General features: G+C 47.5%; 1 protein-coding gene across 6 annotated transcripts in view; it reads left to right on the forward strand.

The window, feature by feature from the left end:
• Positions 1-14,702, forward strand: part of adamts9 (ADAM metallopeptidase with thrombospondin type 1 motif, 9) — a 489,710-nt gene extending 475,008 nt beyond the window's left edge. For 4 of the 6 annotated variants that reach the window (XR_011934150.1, XM_072472334.1, XM_072472335.1 and 1 more), the window contains one exon: positions 12,423-14,702. The gene's annotated coding sequence lies outside the window, so the exon portion shown is untranslated. The remainder of the gene's footprint in view (positions 1-12,422) is intronic. The other 2 variants (XR_011934151.1, XM_072472332.1) reach the window with 1 other exon arrangement.
• Positions 14,703-16,671: the final 1,969 nt, after the last annotated feature.

Genomic DNA, 16,671 nt, shown 5'->3' on the forward strand with positions numbered 1-16,671 from the left:
GTTAATGGGAGCGGAGGCCCCGACGGGTCCGTTGGAGGTGGAGGGAGCGTACCGAGTTATGGTGCGAGGATCGAGAGCAGGAGAAACTCCCAGAGCCATAGTGGTGAGATTCCTCCGTTTTAAGGATAGAGAAATGGTCCTTAGATGGGCGAAGAAAACTCGGTGCAGTAAATGGGAGAACGCGGTGATCCGCGTTTATCAAGACTGGAGTGCGGAGGTGGCGAGAAGGAGGGCGAGCTTTAATCGGGCCAAGGCGGTACTTCACAAAAGGAAGATGAAATTTGGAATGCTGCAACCGGCAAGACTGTGGGTCACATATCAAGGGAGGCACCACTACTTTGAGACGGCGGATGAAGCGTGGACTTTTATTGTAGAAGAAAAACTGGAATGAGTGGAGTATGAAAAAGAACATTTGGACAAAGTGGTGGGGCGAATGGGGGGGGCGAAGAGGGGTTTTATGTTCTAATCCTGCGGTATGGTAACTTTTCTTTCTCCCACAGGTGGTGATGGGGGGAGGTGGGGAGGGAGAGGAGATGGGGCGTTGGCCATGGGAGGCGGGGCCGAGGGAGAGGCGCGGGCTTGGTTCCCGCGCTATGATAATTATGGCGGGAATAGAGAAGCAGGAAGGAGGGGGCGTCGCACGGTGCGAGCCGTGGTCACGGGGGGAAGCCGAGGTCAGCCAGAGTTTGCTGACTTCTGGGAGCAACATGGGGGGAGTAATTACGCTAGCGGGGGGTCTAGCGGGGGGGGTGGGAGGGAGAATTACTGGGTTGCTGCTGCTGGGGAAAGGGGGGAGTGGGTACGGGAGAGGATGGGCGGGGGGTCACCGCCTGGGGGTGATACAGCTGCGTGGGAACTGGGTGAGAAGCTGGAAAAAGATGATGGCTAACCGGCAAGGGGGGGGGGGGGGGGGGTGGGAAGCCCCCCAACTCGGCTGATCACGTGGAACGTGAGAGGGCTCAACGGGCCGATAAAGAGGGCACGAGTACTCGCACACCTTAAGAAACTTAAAGCAGATGTGGTTATGTTACAGGAAACGCACCTGAAACTGATAGACCAGGTTAGGCTGCGTAAAGGATGGGTGGGGCAGGTGTTCCATTCGGGGCTGGATGCGAAAAACAGGGGGGTGGCTATATTAGTGGGGAAGCGGGTAATGTTCGAGGCAAAGACTATAGTGGTGGATAACGGGGGCAGATACGTGATGGTGAGTGGCAAATTACAGGGAGAGATGGTGGTTTTGGTAAACGTGTATGCCCCGAACTGGGATGATGCCAACTTTATGAGGCGGATGCTAGGACGCATCCCGGACCTAGAGACGGGAAAGCTGATAATGGGGGGAGACTTTAACACGGTGTTGGAACCAAGGCTGGATAGGTCGAAGTCCAGGACTGGTAGGAGGCCGGCAGCAGCCAAGGTGCTTAAGGATTTTATGGAGCAGATGGGAGGTGTGGACCCGTGGAGATTCAGTAGACCTAGGAGTAAGGAGTTCTCGTTTTTCTCCTATGTCCATAAAGTCTATTCGCGCATAGACTTTTTTGTGTTGGGTAGGGCATTGATCCCGAAGGTGAGGGGAACGGAATATACGGCTATAGCCATTTCGGATCATGCCCCACACTGGGTAGACTTGGAGATAGGGGAGGAAACAGGAGGGCGCCCACCCTGGAGAATGGACATGGGACTAATGGCGGATGAGGGGATGTGCCTAAGGGTGAGGGGATGTATTGAAAAGTACTTGGAACTCAATGACAATGGGGAGGTTCAGGTGGGAGTGGTCTGGGAGGCGTTGAAGGCGGTGGTTAGGGGGGAGCTGATATCAATAAGGGCAAATAAAGGGAAGCAGGAGAGTAAGGAACGGGAGCGGTTGCTGCAAGAACTTTTGAGGGTGGACAGACAATATGCGGAAGCACCGGAGGAGGGACTGTACAGGGAAAGGCAAAGGCTGCATGTGGAATTTGACTTGCTGACTACAGGCACTGCAGAGGCACAATGGAGGAAGGCGCAGGGTGTACAGTATGAATATGGGGAGAAGGCGAGCAGATTGCTGGCACACCAATTGAGGAAAAGGGGAGCAGCGAGGGAAATAGGGGGAGTGAGGGATGAGGAAGGAGAGATGGAGCGGGGGGCGGAGAGAGTGAATGAAGTGTTCAAGACATTTTATAAAAAATTGTATGAAGCTCAACCCCCGGATGGGAGGGAGAGAATGATGGATTTTTTGGATCGGCTGGAAATTCCCAAGGTGGAAGAGCAGGAAAGGGTGGGACTGGGAGCACAGATTACGGTAGAAGAAGTGGTGAAAGGAATTAGGAACATGCAGACGGGAAAGGCCCCGGGACCGGACGGATTCCCAGTTGAATTTTACAGAAAGTATTTGGACTTGCTCGCCCCGGTACTGACGAGGACCTTTAATGAGGCGAGGGAAAGGGGACAGCTGCCCCCGACTATGTCTGAAGCAACGATATCGCTTCTCTTAAAGAAGGAAAAGGATCCGCTACAATGCGGGTCCTACAGACCAATTTCCCTCCTAAATGTGGATGCCAAGGTCCTGGCCAAGGTAATGGCAATGAGAATAGAGGAATGTGTCCCGGGGGTGGTTCACGAGGACCAAACTGGGTTTGTGAAGGGGAGACAGCTGAACACGAATATACGGAGGCTGTTAGGGGTAATGATGATGGCCCCACCAGAGGGTGAAACGGAGATAGTAGTGGCGATAGATGCCGAGAAAGCATTTGATAGAGTGGAATGGGATTATCTGTGGGAGGTGTTGAGGAGATTTGGTTTTGGAGAGGGGTATGTTAGATGGGTGCAGCTGTTGTATAGGGCCCCAGTGGCGAGTGTGGTCACGAATGGACGGGGATCGGCATATTTTCGGCTCCATAGAGGGACAAGGCAGGGATGTCCTCTGTCCCCATTACTGTTTGCACTGGCGATTGAGCCCCTGGCGATAGCGCTGAGAGGTTCCAAGAGATGGAGGGGAATACTTAGGGGAGGAGAAGAACACCGGGTATCTTTATATGCGGATGATCTCCTACTATATGTGGCGGATCCGGCGGAGGGGATGCCAGAAATAATGCGGATACTTGGGGAGTTTGGGGATTTTTCAGGGTATAAATTGAACATGGGGAAGAGTGAGCTGTTTGTGGTGCATCCAGGGGAGCAGAGTAGAGAAATAGAAGACCTACCGTTGAGGAAGGTAACAAGAGACTTTCGTTACCTGGGGATCCATATAGCTAAGAATTGGGGCACATTGCACAGGCTAAATTTAACGCGGTTGGTGGAACAGATGGAGGAAGATTTCAAGAGATGGGATATGGTAGCACTGTCAATGGCAGGGAGGGTGCAGGCGGTTAAGATGGTGGTCCTCCCGAGATTCCTCTTTGTGTTTCAGTGCCTCCCGGTGGTGATCACGAAGGCTTTTTTTAAAAGGATAGAAAAGAGCATCATGGGTTTTGTTTGGGCCGGGAAGACTCCGAGAGTGAGGAAGGGATTCTTACAGCGTAGTAGGGATAGGGGGGGGCTGGCATTACCGAGCCTAAGTGAGTATTATTGGGCCGCTAATATTTCAATGGTGAGTAAGTGGATGGGAGAGGAGGAGGGAGCGGCGTGGAAGAGATTAGAGAGGGCGTCCTGTAGGGGGACCAGCCTGCAGGCTATGGTGACAGCCCCATTGTCGTTCTCACCGAGGAACTACACCACGAGCCCGGTGGTGGTAGCTACACTGAAGATTTGGGGACAGTGGAGACGACATAGGGGAAAGACCGGAGCATTGGGGGGGTCCCCGATAAGAAACAACCATAGGTTTGCCCCGGGGGGAATGGATGGGGGATATGGAATGTGGCAAAGAGCAGGAATAACGCAACTGAAAGATCTATTTGTGGACGGGAAGTTCGCAAGTCTGGGAGCGCTGACCGAGAAATATGGGTTGCCCCAAGGGAATGCATTCAGGTACATGCAATTGAGGGCTTTTGCGAGGCAACAGGTGAGGGAATTCCCGCAGCTCCCGACACAAGAGGTGCAGGACAGAGTCATCTCAAAGAAATGGGTGGGGGATGGTAAGGTGTCGGATATATATAGGGAAATGAGGGACGAAGGGGAGACTATGGTGGACGAACTAAAAGGGAAATGGGAAGAAGAGCTAGGGGAGGAGATCGAGGAGGGGCTGTGGGCAGATGCCCTAAACAGGGTAAACTCGTCGTCCTCGTGCGCCAGGCTAAGCCTGATTCAGTTTAAGGTATTACACAGGGCACATATGACTGGAACACGGCTCAGTAAATTTTTTGGGGTGGAGGATAGGTGTGCGAGGTGCTCGAGAAGCCCAGCGAATCATACCCATATGTTTTGGTCATGCCCGGCACTACAGGGGTTTTGGGTGGGGGTGACAAAGGCGCTTTCAAAAGTAGTAGGAGTCCGGGTTGAACCAAGCTGGGGGTTGGCTATATTTGGGGTTGCACAAGAGCCGGGAGTGCAGGAGGCGAGAGAGGCCGATGTTTTGGCCTTTGCGTCCCTAGTAGCCCGGCGCAGGATATTGCTAATGTGGAAAGAAGCCAAGCCCCCGGGGGTGGAGACCTGGATAAATGATATGGCGGGGTTCATAAAGCTAGAGCGGATTAAGTTCGTCCTAAGGGGGTCGGCTCAAGGGTTCACCAGGCGGTGGCAACCGTTCGTCGAATATCTTGCGGAAAGATAGATGGGGGAAAAAAGAAGGCAGCAGCAGCAGCCCAGGACTTGGGGGGGGGGGGGAGGGATGGGGGGGGGGGGGGGGGTGGGGGGGGTATAGCCTGTGACAAGGCAGTTGCCAATTAGGGCTAGTTTTCATTTTTGTTATTTAATATTTATTTATTTGTTGTTTTTTGTTTATATAAAAAAGGTCATTATTATCTGTATTGTTATAATGTTGTGTAAAGGATGCACAATGTACTGTGTTGGTTGACCAAAAATTTTCAATAAAATATTTATTAAAAAAAAAAAGTATTATGGGTAAGGCAGATGAACTTAGAGCTTGGATTAGTACTTGGAACTATGATGTTGTTGCCATTACAGAGACCTGGTTGAGGGAAGGGCATGATTGGCAGCTAAACGTTCCAGGATTTAGATGTTTCAGGCGGGATAGAGGGGGATGTAAAAGCGGAGGCGGAGTTGCGCTACTGGTTCGGGAGAATATCACAGCTGTACTGCGGGAGGACACCTCAGAGGGCAGTGAGGCTATATGGGTAGAGATCAGGAATAAGAAGGGTGCAGTCACAATGTTGGGGGTTTACTACAGGCCTCCCAACAGCCAGCGGGAGATAGAGGAGCAGATAGGTAGACAGATTTTGGAAAAGAGTAAAATCAACAGGGTTGTGGTGATGGGAGATTTCAACTTCCCCAATATTGACTGGGACTCACTTAGTGCCAGGGGCTTAGACGGGGTGGAGTTTGTAAGGAGCATCCAGGAGGGCTTCTTAAAACAATATGTAGACAGTCCAACTAGGGAAGGGGCGGTACTGGACCTGGTATTGGGGAATGAGCCCGGCCAGGTGGTAGATGTTTCAGTAGGGGAGCATTTCGGGAACAGTGACCACAATTCAGTAAGTTTTAAAGTACTGGTGGACAAGGATAAGAGTGGTCCTAGGATGAATGTGCTAAATTGGGGGAAGGCTAATTATAACAATATTAGGCAGGAACTGAAGAACATAGATTGGGGGCGGATGTTTGAGGGCAAATCAACATCTGACATGTGGGAGGCTTTCAAGTGGCAGTTGAAAGGAATTCAGGACCGGCATGTTCCTGTGAGGAAGAAGGATAAATACGGCAATTTTCGGGAACCTTGGATAACGAGAGATATTGTAGGCCTCGTCAAAAAGAAAAAGGAGGCATTTGTCAGGGCTAAAAGGCTGGGAACAGACGAAGCCTGCGTGGAATATAAGGAAAGTAGGAAGGAACTTAAGCAAGGAGTCAGGAGGGCTAGAAGGGGTCATGAAACGTCATTGGCAAATAGGGTTAAGGAAAATCCCAAGGCTTTTTACACGTACATAAAAAGCAAGAGGGTAGCCAGGGAAAGGGTTGGCCCACTGAAGGATAGGCAAGGGAATCTATGTGTGGAGCCAGAGGAAATGGGCGAGGTACTAAATGAATACTTTGCATCAGTATTCACCAAAGAGAAGAAATTGGTAGATGTTGAGTCTGGAGAAGGGTGTGTAGATAGCCTGGGTCACATTGAGATCCAAAAAGACGAGGTGTTGGGTGTCTTAAAAAATATTACGGTAGATAAGTCCCCAGGGCCTGATGGGATCTACCCCAGAATACTGAAGGAGGCTGGAGAGGAAATTGCTGAGGCTTTGACAGAAATCTTTGGATCCTCACTGTCTTCAGGGGATGTCCCGGAGGACTGGAGAATAGCCAATGTTGTTCCTCTGTTTAAGAAGGGTTGCAAGGATAATCCCGGGAACTACAGGCTGGTGAGCCTTACTTCAGTGGTAGGGAAATTACTGGAGAGAATTCTTCGAGACAGGATCTACTCCCATTTGGAAGCAAATGGACGTATTAGTGAGAGGCAGCACGGTTTTGTGAAGGGAAGGTCGTGTCTCACTAACTTGATAGAGTTTTTCGAGGAGGTCACTAAGATGATTGATGCAGGTAGGGCAGTGGATGTTGTCTATATGGACTTCAGTAAGGCCTTTGACAAGGTCCCTCATGGTAGACTAGTACAAAAGGTGAAGTCACACGGGATCAGGGGTGAGCTGGCAAGGTGGATACAGAACTGGCTAGGTCATAGAAGGCAGAGAGTAGCAATGGAAGGATGCTTTTCTAATTGGAGGGCTGTGACCAGTGGTGTTCCACAGGGATCAGTGCTGGGACCTTTGCTCTTTGTAGTATATATAAATGATTTGGAGGAAAATGTAACTGGTCTGATTAGTAAGTTTGCAGACGACACAAAGATTGGTGGAATTGCGGATAGCGATGAGGACTGTCAGAGGATACAGCAGGATTTAGATTGTTTGGAGACTTGGGCGGAGAGATGGCAGATGGAGTTTATTCCGGACAAATGTGAGGTAATGCATTTTGGAAGGTCTAATGCAGGTAGGGAATATACAGTGAATGGTAGAACCCTCAAGAGTATTGAAAGTCAAAGAGATCTAGGAGTACAGGTCCACAGGTCATTGAAAGGGGCAACACAAGTGGAGAAGGTAGTCAAGAAGGCATGCTTGCCTTCATTGGCCGTGGCATTGAGTATAAGAATTGGCAAGTCATGTTGCAGCTGTATAGAATCTTAGTTAGGCCACACTTGGAGTATAGTGTTCAATTCTGGTCGCCACACTACCAGAAGGATGTGGAGGCTTTAGAGAGGGTGCAGAAGAGATTTACCAGAATGTTGCCTGGTATGGAGGGCATTAGCTATGAGGAGCGGTTGAATAAACTCGGTTTGTTCTCACTGGAACGAAGGAGGTTGAGGGGAGACCTGATAGAGGTCTACAAAATTATGAGGGGCATAGACAGAGTGGATAGTCAGAGGCTTTTCCCCAGGGTAGAGGGGTCAATTACTAGGGGGCATAGGTTTAAGGTGACAGGGGCAAGGTTTAGAGTCGATGTACGAGGCAAGTTTTTTACGCAGAGGGTAGTGTGTGCCTGGAACACGCTACCGGAGGAGGTGGTGGAAGCAGGGACGATAGTGACAATTAAGGGGCATCTTGACAAATACATGAATAGGATGGGAATAGAGGGATACGGACCCAGGAAGTGTAGAAGATTGTAGTTTAGTCGGGCAGCATGGTCGGCACGGGCTAGGAGGGCCGAAGGGCCTATTCCTGTGCTGTACATTTCTTTGTTCTTTGAGGGTTTGTTGAAGGAGCGCCGGAGTCTTCAAACGGAGTTTGACTTGCTAACCATGGGGAAGGCTGAGGCCCAGTTGAGGAAGGTACAGGGAGCAGTGTATGAGTATGGGAGAAGGCAAGTCGGATGCTGGCGCATCAACTGCAGAAGAGGGAGGCGGCTAGGGAGATTGGGGGAATTAGAGATGGCGGGGGGGGAACATGATGCTGAGCTCAGCTAAGATAAACAAGGTCTTTAAGGACATTTATGGTAAATTATACGAGTCGGAACCCCCGGAGTGAGGGGAGGGGATGAGGCAGTTCCTGGACCAGCTGAGGTTTCCAAAGGTGGAGGAAGGGCGGGTAGAGGGATTGGGGGCCCCGATTGAGATGGAGGAACTAATTAAGGGGTTGGGGAGTATGCAGGCGGGCAAGGCTCCGGGGCCGGATGGGTTTCCCGTAGAGTTCTACAGGAAATACTCGGAGCTGTTGGGCCTGTTGCTGTTGAGAACTTTTAACAAGGCTAAGGAAAAGGGAATCCTTCCCCCAACGATGTCGCAGGCTCTGATCTTGCTTATCCTCAAGTGTGATAAGGACCCACTGCAATGCGGCTCCTATAGGCCGATTTCGCTCCTTAATGTGGATGCCAAGCTGGTGGCCAAGATCTTGGCCACTAGAATTGAGGACTGTGTCCTGGGAGTGATTCATGAGGATCAGACGGGGTTTGTGAAGGGCAGGCTGCTGAATACGAATGTGCGGAGGCTTCTGAATGTGATCATGATGCCCTCGGAGGGTGGGGACGCAGAAGTGGTAGCAATGGACGCAGAGAAAGCCTTTGACCGGGTGGAGTGGGAGTACCTGTGGGAGGTGTTAGGCAGATTTGGGCTTGGGGAGGAATTCGTAGGGTGGGTCAAATTGTTGTATCAGGTCCTGGTAGCGAGTGTTTCGACGAACCGGCGGCAGTCGGGGTACTTTAGACAATATTGTGGAATGAAGCAGGGGTGTCCCTTGTCCCCCCTGCTGTTTGCCCTGGCGATTGAGACGCTGGCCATGGCGTTGAGGGAGTCCAGAAACTGGAGGGGGTTGGTTCGGGGGGGGGGGGGGGGGGGGGAGCACCATGTTTCACTGTATGCGGATGACCTGCTTCTGTACATTGCAGATCCGGTGGAGGGGATGGGGGAGGTCATGCGGATACTTAGGGATTTTGGAGACTTCTCGGGATACAAGCTAAATGTGGGGAAAAGCGAGCCTTTTGTGGTGCATGCGAGGGGCCAGGAAAAGAGGTTGGGAGAGCTGCCGCTCAAGATGGTGGCGAGGAGCTTTTGGTACTTGGGCATCCAGGTGGCCAAGAGCTGGGGGGTCTTGCACAAGCTCAATTTAGCGCGGCCGGTGGATCAGATGAAGGAGGATTTTAGGAAGTGGGACATGCTGCCACTCTCCCTGGCGGGCAGGGTGCAGTCTGTAAAGATGATGGTCCTCCCTAGGTTCTTGTTTGTCTTCCAGGGCCTGCCCATTCTCATCCCCAAGTCCTTTTTCAAGTGGGTAAATAGGAGTATTACAGGATTTGTGTGGGCAAATAAGACCCCGCGGGTTAAGAGACTGTTTTTGGAGCGCAGTCGGAAGGGGGGGGGGGGGGGTTGGCGCTGCCGAACCTGTGCAGCTATTATTGGGCAGCGAATGTGTCTATGATTCAGAAATGGGTAATGGAGGGAGAGGGGGCGGCGTGGAAACGGTTGGAAGTGGCGTCCTGTACAGATACTAGCCTGGGGGCACTGGTGACGGCACCGTTGCCGCTTCCGCCGAAACGGTATACCTCGAGCCCAGTGATGGTGGCAACACTAGGGATTTGGGGACAGTGGAGACGGCATGGGGGGAAGGTAGGGCCTCAGTCTGGACCCCGATACGGAACAACCACAGGTTCGTTCCAGGTAGGATAGACGGTAGGTTCCTAAGCTGGCACAGGTGGGAATCAAAAGGATGGGGGACTTGTTTATCGATGGGACTTTTGCCAGTCTGAGGGCGCTAGGGGAGAAATTTGGGTTGCCCCCGAGGAACACTTTTAGGTACATGCAGGTTCGGGCGAGAAAAAGCAGGTGGGGGCATTCCCGCTGCTACCTGCCCGGAGGATACAGGACAGGATTGTCTCGGGCGTGTGAGTGGGGGATGGCAAAGTATCGGACATATACCAGGAGCTGCAGGAGGCGGAGGAGGCCTCAGTGGCGGAGCTGAAGGGCAAGTGGGAGGAGGAGCTGGGTGAGGAGCTGGATGAGGGGCTGTGGGCTGACAGTTCCTCCTCATCTTGCGCCAGGCTGAGCCTGATTCAGTTTAAAGTGGTGCACCGGGCGCATATGACATGGGCGAGAATGAGTAAGTTCTTTGGGGTAGAGGACAGGTGTGTGAGATGTTCAGGGAGCCCAGCGAACCATGCCCATATGTTCGGCACTTACGGAATTTTGGAAAGGCTTTGCAAAGGCTATGTCCAAGGTCTTGGACACTCAGGTAAAACCGGGCTGGGGGATAGCGATATTTGGGGTATCGGATGATCCGGGAGTGCAGGAGTCGAAAGAGGCCAGAGTTCTGGCCTTTGCCTCCTTGGTAGCCCGGAGAAGGCTCTTGTTAATGTGGAGGGACGCGAAGCCCCAAGCGTAGAGGCTTGGGTCAGTGACATGGCGGGGTTTCTCAGGTTGGCGAAGTTGAAGTTTGCCTTGCGAGGGTCCTTGCAGGGGCTCTCCGGGTGGTGGCAACCGTTCCTTGACTTTCTCGCGGAACATTAGATGGAGGTCAGCAGCAGCAGCAATCCAGAGGGGGGGGGAGGGGGGGTTGATTTCATTTTATTTGTAAGGGGCAAATGCCCCACCTTGTTTTGTTTTGTTTGTTAAATTGTTAATTTGTTAGAGGGTTAAGTTGTTTTCGTTGGCCTATTGTTTTGTTCCCTTTGCATTATATTTTCTTTTGTGGTGGTTTGTAAAAATTATTGAAAGATTTTGAATAAAGTTTAAGATTCTTGTTTGCAATTGGAGTATCTCACTTTCAAACTTAACGTGGAATTCATTGATATTACGATCACTATTTCCACTATGACATTACTAATTAACCCTTCTTCATACACAATACTAGACCTAAGATAGCTTTATCGCTAGTCAGTTTACACAATATTTCTCATGAGTAAATAAGTTCACTTGTCCACTTATTTATTGCACTGTCATTTACTGTAGAAGGACACATTTTATATTACACGTGCAAATCATTTGATCAATTTGTTTATTAATTTGCATTTATACTGGTGAAGAGTAGCTTGTTAGTTCTTTAAGAGGTATTCTTCATCTTGAGTTCTCTGCCCAAAGGCAGCTCCTTGGCAATTGTTCAGCAAAGTGCTGCATTTTTTAGTACAGGTAGGATAAGGAGGCAGGCCCTGTATATGCCTACTTGTGACAATAACGATTATTATTATTCCCTCAGATGAAACAGGGATCGAACCCCAGTGACACCATGGCACAGTGGTTAGCACTGTTGTCTCACAGCGCTGGGGACCCGGGTTCAATTCTGGCCTTGGGTGATTGTTTGTGTGGTGTTTGCATGTCCTTCCTGTGTCTGCGTGGGTTTCCTCCGGGGGCTTCGTTTCCACCCAAAGTCACAAAATGTGCAGGTTTGATGCATTGGCCATGATCAATGCGGGCTTACATGGATAGGGAGGGGACGTCGGCCGAGGTAGTGTGTTCTTTTGGAGGGTCAGTGCAGACTCGATGGGCCAAATGCCCTCTTTCTGCACTGTAGTGATTCTATGGATTCTATCTGTGGATTATATTGGCACCAATATGATTTAGACAATTGAGTTAACCAGGCCCATCTTGAATATTACAGGATCATCATTGCATTTACAATGTAATGGACTGTTTCCTCAGCCCCTGTAATAAAATGATATTCGATAAACCATGTAATTCTAAATTATGAGTCACTGAAATTTTGTAAATGGATTAGACTTCAATGAACAGTTAGTATTTTTCTTTCTCTTGATTAGAAAATATCGAGAAAATAGGCTGTCTAGGACAAATGCGCTAAGATCACAAAATGTGATGAAGGGATTGAAATAGAGAAGTGAAATATTTCAGCACAAGTTCTGAAAGCTTTATGCATCCTGAGAACTTGCCCTTTAAAATGAATGTTTGTGAAAACATCTTCATTAGAAATGTGAGAATTACTGCAAGAACACTAATGCAGAAATACAATTCCCACTTCAGTGACCCAAAACAATTTTGGCCGGAATTTTGGGCAGGACCAGAAGATCCCACCGGTGGTAAGGGCTGGAAAATCCCACCCTTTGTTCAATTTTGCTATTGTGTGCACCATATATTTTCCATCTTTTTTCTAACAGTTTGAGGTGTATCACTTTGATGAGCATTATTTTTTTCTAAACAAATTTGTCTATTAAATAGTCTATTTTGTCGATAATTTTGAAAACCTTAATGTCCCGGAAAAATCTGTATTTGTAATATCAGTGCAGATTTTCTGTTAACACATTTTAATTATTTTTAAAGTGCAGACTGTTAATTTTCTTTTCATTACAGTATTTTAGCAAATGTTGGTTTTGAAGTTTTGTTAACTTAATGCTTTGACTGAGAGATCATTTATCGTTTTTAGTAGGTGTTCATGGTGCGTGGATTATTGAAGAGGTGAAACGTTACATGAGACAAGCTGGAACAAGATGAAGGGCAAATTCATACATACCTCTGTGATATATGTCTGTAGATAAATCTGGACATTTTGATGTATAAATTGTATTTATGTTCCATGTTTATATTTATTTCTCTTAAAATGTTTTGTGAAAGGATGCTTCTATGTTTTATCTACAAACGTAAGACTCCCAACAGTGTAAAGCACTGTTTGCACATATAGTACACAATATGTAGTTTTGTAAGATAAGGACATTTTATTGACACTGTGTTTTTGAATTGTTTACTTATCATTACACATCTGAAAAACCAAAAACCAGCTGAAAAGCCATTTTTAAATGGTGGTGCTATGTACTATATTATGAGTGTTTTTATCTTGGAATTTACCTCTGCACTTTTAATCAGGAAACAGATGAAAATGTACTGTTATCACATTATAAGTAATTTTGGTAAGGGTTATGTAAATATATGGGTATTTGCAGTTGTATGTTATTGCACTGGTTAACCTTCATTAGGCCTTATTAACCAAAATGAGTACACTGGGAGCAAAGTGGTAAATAGAAAGAACTAGATTCTATAAGGTCAGTGTGACATAAGGGGGACAAAAATTGGGAGTATAATAAAAAAACTTATTCCACAGTAATAGTGACCCATTTTGTACATTAAAGTGCTGCTGCTGGTAATGGTATGCCAAATATTATTGCATACTCTGACCATCATGATGCACCTTAATTTACATGAGATGTAATGGTAAACAGGCTGATTCACTTATATTAGGATATGTTAAAAGTTAAAATAAAAAACCACTTGTTAATTAAAATAGCAAATACAATTGCTAAATATAGAGCTACAAAACACCCAACACAGTATGTAATAAGATTTTTTTTGTGAAATTGCTGATGGTGAATTGTTTTTATAAGAGATACAGCATCTTTCTAAGTTGTTGGAGAAAAAAGGGAATGTTGGAAACCGCATTGATGTTTTAAGGGCATAAAAGTGTTTATGGTGCTATTCATGGTGCAAGCAAGTATAGGTTTAAGATATACTGGGAGTATGGTCAACACATTAATTCTGTAAACATGCTGCTAAATTTACTTAGTTTGCCAGTGTGTTCTACTCTGTTATGTAAGCATACATATTAAATGATTAATAGGTACAACCTGTACACTGTTACATCATTCAAAGCAACATTGCATAAGGATTGAGCTGAAGTAAATCAGATGCAGGTAACTTTAAAATTGTGATTATACATTTTATGTTGTAGCAATAAAAATTATGCAGTTTAAGATTCTGTGAAACTGAACTCTGAAAATACTCCCAAAAAATCTATTGCAAAATGCAGGTTGTTAAGGCATGTTATGCTTAGTAATACTGTATATCAAATTAATTGACAAATTGCAGCTGTGTATTTTTTAAGGATTTGATTTGTTAAAAATGCACCAGCAAAGCATTATACTAACATGAGTGTAAAACAGTCAGTCAGCATTAAGGCAATGCTGTGCAATGACAAATAAATACCATTAAAGAACAGAACATCAAAATGAATTTATAAATGTATTACATGAATACATATCTGGGTTTATTAGCTGGGTAAATGACCTTTTTAATCGCTACACTAACTTCATCTAATTGTACTTGTTTCATGGTCTGAGTATAGTAGTTTCAAAATCTGAGTAGGTTTGATTTATTTTTCTTACCAAAATTTAAATTAAGTACAGAAAACTATTATTGTAAACTACACATAATTGTTAACTTGCAATACCACAGATTTGTTTAGTTTTTCTAGCTACCATATTTGCAAAGTGTTTTGTTAACGTATTCCTTAAAGCCAAAACTCTGCTTACAAGTATTACTTTATGTGAAAGGGAAATTCTGAAGTTTTTGCATGAAATCCAGGGCAAATCTTGCACTATGTGCCTAAACTTCAATGCACAGGCATATCTTAACTTTGTGGTATGCAATAAGTCTTGGATGTATAGCACCTATAACAATATTCAAGATCTATGCAGTTCAGCCATTTAGTACAGAATATCTGCTAAGTTAATATTAATCATAGGTGTTTTAAATTCATTTAGAAATTCCACCAGTTGTACTCATTGTTACTACAAAGAAAAAATTGATGTCACTATTTAGTAGTGTTACACCGTGCACTACAGTATAGTAGACCAATGTTACATTATTAAAGATGTTATTCATAGTTTAAATGTATTTATGACAAGTATTAAAATATGCACTGGTAACTTAAAAATTGTTCACTCTATAACAAATAAATTATTTTGCTATATGTTATGAAGTTTCACATTTTTGTAAAAGCAATGTTAATTAGCTTTACCCAAAAATAATTTTGTTCAAAAGGTACCAAAAAGGTGATGCATTTCAGTAATGAAAACATACAGCCTAGTATTTAGGTCACAATACACAAACAACTGTGGAGACCTATGGCTTGCATGCTCTTTGAAGGAAATTACAAAGCAACCCATGCAATAATGTTTCATTCACAAATCTCAAGAATCAAGAAGTGACGATTCGCTTCCCTGCTTTTGGATGAAATTGGGCACCAGCACATTGAAATAGAGAGCATTTAGTACTCCATTTCTGATGACACACGGCACGGTGGCACAGTGGTTAGCACTGCTGCCTCACAGCGCCATGGACATGGGTTCAATTCCGGTTTCAGGTAACTGTCAGTGTGGCCTTTGCACTTTCTTCCCGTGTCTGCGTGGGTTTCCTCTGGGTGCTATCGTTTCCTCCCACAGTCCAATGATGTGCAGGTTGGGTGGATTGGCTATGGTAAATTGTCCTTTATTGTTCAAAGGTTAGGTGGGGTTACTGGTGAGTGGACCTAGGTAGCTCTTTCAGAGAATCGGTGCATACTCAGTGCGCTGAATGGCCTCCTTCTGCACTGTAGAATTCTATGATTCTAGGGCACCCGAGCCATTGAGCGCGATCTACCAGCCACGTTGCGCACTCTCTCGAGCGCCATGTGGCCGGTGCATGCCGGGAGAGGCTTCTCGCAGGTTGCCCTGCAGTCTTCACGTAATAATAATAATCGTTTATTGTCACAAGTAGGCTTCAATGAAGTTACTGTGAAAAGCCCCGAGTCGCCACATTCCGGCGCCTGTTCAGGGATACCGGTACGGGAATTGAACCCGCGCTGCTAGCCTTGTTCTGCATTACAAGCCGGCTGTTTAGCTTACTGTGCTAAACCAGCTCCTCATGTCTCGCGGGATCCACCCAAATTCCGCGAGGCATCTGAGTCAGAAACACGCCAACAAGGAGCGTGACCAAATGGCACTCGCCAAAGCTGGTCTTAAACCAATTTTGGCGAGCTCACCAGGGATCCACCGGCCTCCCCAGTGAGGCCGCAGCCGGGCTACATCCACACAAACGTGGACCAGGTGGAACGGCACCCAGGGGGGTTCCCCAGGCCATAAGAGACCCCTGGATGGTCAGGGTCAGTGTATGGTGGTCCCCTGGCCTTCCCCCTGGAATGCGGGCACCTTGGCACCGCCCAGCTGGTATCTTGGCACTGCCACCCTGGCACTGCCAAGATGCCCAGGTGGCACTGCTAAGTTGGCAGGAGTGATGCCAGGGTGGCAGTACAAGGATGCCCAGGTGCCACTGCCAATGGTCAGGGCCCAAGGAGGGCCATGCCCATGAAAGGAGGGTGGGGGAGGTTTAAAGGGTGGGGGTGTGCAGAGCAGTTAAGTAGGGGCCTCTGGGAGGTTGGGAGGAGACGTGTGGGGGTCCTGGAAGGGGAGGGGCCTGTAAGTGGGCGAAGGGGTGCCTGATAGCGGGGTCCCCTCACTTGGGGGGGGGTAATGCCCATGTGTGTGGCGGTGGCATTGCCCATGGGTGGGGGTGTGCAGGACCCACAAGATCACTTAGAGATTGTGGCACCCTTTCAAAGCGACGGCCCGATTTCTGAATTCAGCTCCCCAGTGCTAAAATTAATTCTAAGGACGCGCTTCTACGGCCTCGCTACACTCTCACTCAAGCAAAACGAGGCTGGTGAGTAGCGGGAGGCCAAAAATGAAAACCGCACCAGGGGCCAAACAGCTTGCGACGCAACCGGCCTGCTCGCGTATGCAAAACCGGGCTCTCGCTATAGTGTGCCGAGAAACCAATTATCACCACTTAAGCCCCGCTTCCATGCAATTAATGAGAGCGACCCCATAACCAATATCCTCCTGTGATTCAGCAGCCCTCCCTAGCAA

Source organism: Scyliorhinus torazame, chromosome 13 (assembly GCF_047496885.1).
Source record: "Scyliorhinus torazame isolate Kashiwa2021f chromosome 13, sScyTor2.1, whole genome shotgun sequence".
NCBI classification, from domain to species: Eukaryota; Metazoa; Chordata; class Chondrichthyes; order Carcharhiniformes; family Scyliorhinidae; genus Scyliorhinus; species Scyliorhinus torazame.